At 29.9% G+C, this 3,906-nt stretch overlaps 1 long non-coding RNA gene across 1 annotated transcript; it reads left to right on the forward strand.

Moving 5' to 3' along the window:
- The first annotated feature begins 957 nt into the window (after nucleotides 1-957).
- LOC121209900 (uncharacterized) lies at nucleotides 958-2,366 on the forward strand. Its single transcript, XR_005905070.1, has 3 exons — nucleotides 958-1,163; nucleotides 1,536-1,711; nucleotides 1,809-2,366. It is a non-coding gene; the product is annotated as an uncharacterized lncRNA (long non-coding RNA).
- Nucleotides 2,367-3,906: the final 1,540 nt, after the last annotated feature.

Raw genomic sequence — 3,906 nt, forward strand, 5'->3', positions numbered from 1 at the left:
TCTAAATCGAATATCTAAAATACTGACGGTAAACCGAGTGATAAACTGGGCATGATCTTCGATTTCAAATTGTCAATACCTCCTTAGTCATGACCCAAAGATTTCCCCTTCACCTCCTCAACATTTCGCATCAAAATCATCCATTTGCTTCTTCGATATTTACAAGGCAATTCCTCTATGTCCCCCTTTTTAACTCTAAAATATTTGATTTTTTAAGTTATAATTCTTTTTAACTTTTTGTCTTGTGTGTGCAGCTTGCAAGCAAGGAAAAATAGAGAAAGAATGAGCAAGACTATAAGTTTAAGCTTTGTTTGTTTATTGAAATTTTGTTATGTGCTCTTTTTTCCATGAAATTTAATATAAATAATTGTTTTAATTTGATTCAGTGCAGTGCTGAATAATTGAATAGAGGATATTTTGATGATATGTTTGAGCTAAAACAACACGGTGGTAAGTTATTAACTGATTTGTTCTTTTTATATACATATAGGCTATATCATTTGCAAATCTATTCAAATTAGTTAAATTGCAACTGATTTCTGAGTAAAATTAATATTACTTTCTGTAAACATTTTAATTGTTAGTTTTTCTTTTCTTTTCTTGCAGATTGCACGGGCAAATAAGATTCTAATTCTTGGAATTGCAGCAAGGAAGTTCTTGCCATGGATGTTATATATTCTATGGTAGAAAATCAAAGCTACCGATTGTTTTTGATGCAAGTGGCATTGATGCTAGCAAGTTGGTTGTCCCTGAAGCATCTTTAGTCTGTCTATCATTTAGAGCAAACTCTCAGGTATGGTTTCCTTTTTCTATGTTTGTTTTGGATTAAATTTATGTATTTATCAATGATGTTATAAATCTTCCATTTTTATCATGATAAGAGAATGTTGAATAGATAGTGCATTGCTTTAGAATTATGATAAGAGGCATATCAGCAACTCCATGGCAATAGAGGGGTTAGTACTAAATTGCAATCATGAAAACAACAAAAACATGAGAAACAAAAGATGTTGTTGGTTGCTAACTTTTCTTTTCTCTTGTTTCCAGTTATTGTTGTTGGTGATGCATTTTAACTCCTTTTCCTTGTCATGCTATGGTCGATTCGTGAAGTAAGCCTTTTTATGACACCCTTTAGTCAGTCCAAGAGCGTGTAGCTATATGAGGTTCTATATTTTTGCTATTTAACTTTTCATTCCTTTTTGGCATGTGTGGTGAATCAATGGTTCTCAGTTTTCTGTTGCTAGAAAGAACTTATAGTTACATGCATCTGTAGTCAATAATAATAAACAAATAGAACAGCGAACAAGAATAGAAGATAACCATGCTGGTATGACTTATGAGTTATGACTATCCTAGTTGAGCTTATAGCTAATCAGATCAGCCTATAATTAATAGTACAGTTCTCCTTTTATTTACTGTATTTGAATGGAAATTCTTGGCAGCTGGTTTTATGTTTTATATAAGTTATTTGTTAAAATAATCGTGTTTGGAAATTATTATTTGTTGCTAAATTATAATATATTTGCTGTTATCAGGTATCTTTTATAGACTCTTGGCTCTTATGCTTGAATCCCATTAAACGACTGCTTCTTCGATTTATGAGGAAATCTAGTGATGGAGCAAAGGATGCTCTTCAGAGGCATATTGTTTATTCATTTGGTGATCATTATTACTTCAGAAAGGAACTTAAGATTTTGAACCTTCTAACTGGGTAATCAAAAGTTTCTTATATCCTGATCAATAACATAACTAATATTTATACAGTTCTATTTTATTAGTCTGAGAAGATGCTTTTCACTTGTTTGAAGGTACATTTTCCTGCTTGACAAATTTGGTAGAATAAGATGGTTGGGCTTTGGTTTGGCAAAGCAAGGAGAGTTGTCATCGCTTTTTTATTGCACAGAAGTTATTCTAGAGGATAAATAGGTAGCCTAGCATTTTTTAGGTACCATATTATCTTAATGGGTTAATCTCCGTTTTTGCATTTAAAGGATACTAGTGTCAAATGAAAATAATGATGTGCTTTGTTGGAAACATGATCCTGTTTACGGTTTTCTTTTAAATTTCTGCAACCAAGCAAAGCCTTAGGTTTTTCATTTTGGGTGAGCGAGTGGAAAAGTAAAGAAGTATCCTTATGCTAGTGTCAGTTTTATTTCAACTTCACTTTCTTGTATTCTAGTTTTGTGTCAGAATTAAGTTATATGCCTATCAATATCCCATTGATATTCCTTGCGGATACTTTTGGCTTGCCTGGAGTAACCTAGTTCTTATACTAAAAGCCTGTTGGCTCAACAGGATGAACAAGTTCTCAGTTTTGAGAGACCTCAATTTTGTTGCCAAAAACCTTAGTGTTGAGTTTTTCAAAGGTACTGTTGTGGTATAATAATCTTCCCATTGCTGATGATGTGTAGAGTTGAATGAATTTTGTATTATTTTCTTCAAGAATTAGAATAAATTGTATTTATCTCTTCGATATCGTACCGGTTGGCAAAGCTGTTGAGGGAGTATTGTTATGGAGCATTGGGATTTAGTGGACAAAGTAACTAAGCAGATAAATTCGATATTCTAGGGAAACTTAAATTGCCAAATCTTGAGCCTTTTGGGGTTATATCATTGGGTATAATTTGTTTAATCATTTCCCTTTAAGCAATCATTGATGCAAAACTTTCTCATTAACATCACCTTTTCCAATTTTATAATGTAGATAAACAAACATTTTTTGTTTCTTTTAGTTGAAAAAAGAAAAATAAAAAGATGTTATTTTTCTTTTGGATGCTTTGTGACTTTTTCTTTTATTTGTAATAAAAATTTTGTGTTTAATACAATTAATTAATTTTAGATTATAACACAGGTAAAAAGTTTTATATAAAAATTATGTAAATAACAAATGAAACTTTAGTTGAAATCATAAAATTGAGATAAATTTAGAACCAATGCATTCAAATAATAGTGTACTATTTTAAAATATAGTAAATAATTTTTTGAAATGTTTTAATATAATTAAATATAAAAATAAAAAACATTTTAGTATAATTTAATATAAAAATAATTATATTAAGAATGTTATTAAATTATATTTAATAATAATTATATTAAAATATGATTAAATTTTTTATTTTTATTAAATTATATTTAATAATAATCTTAGTAAAATTTAATACCCATATCTAATTTTTTTTCTAAGGGTATTATGGTCATTTTAGTTTTTTTTTCTATGCTATTACATATCTATTCGATTCAATCAAACACAATAATACTATTACACTTCTATTCCATTACATTCAACCAAATAATTGAATTACTAATTACAGCCCTATTCCATTACAGCTCTATTTCATTACAGCCCTATTCTATTCCAGTGAACCAAACGTGCCCTTAGGGTTACTGAGATTATGTGTAAGACCATATCTGGGATATGACATCGATACAAGACTTCGTGTAAGACCATAGCTAGGTTATTGGCATCGATACGAGATTACATATAAGACCATCTCTGGGTTATGGCATTGGTACGGTACTGTGTGCACGAGACTCTCGAGTATCCTTTAGTATTCCAAATGGTTCAATGGGAAATGTTGACGAAACTTGGTTACAAGTGATGGTATGATTCAATCAAAGTAGTCGTGGCAGAAATCGACAAGTAAGTGTTAAAAGTGAATTTCATATGATGAATAAGTGGAAAATTATGAGAATTCATATGGTTCAATTGAATATATATATAAATGTGATTGCTATTGAATTGAATATAGTTTATTTCTATTTTCTTATGCTTATGTAAATGTGATTGAATTGATAAGAAGTATTCAAATCATATAAGCATTGAAATGAATAAACCTGTGAAATTCTTGGTTAACTATCTGAACGGATACATGACATAAATGTGGAATTATACAAGTGATACTATAG

Source organism: Gossypium hirsutum, chromosome A11 (genome assembly GCF_007990345.1).
Source record: "Gossypium hirsutum isolate 1008001.06 chromosome A11, Gossypium_hirsutum_v2.1, whole genome shotgun sequence".
NCBI lineage: Eukaryota > Viridiplantae > Streptophyta > Magnoliopsida > Malvales > Malvaceae > Gossypium > Gossypium hirsutum.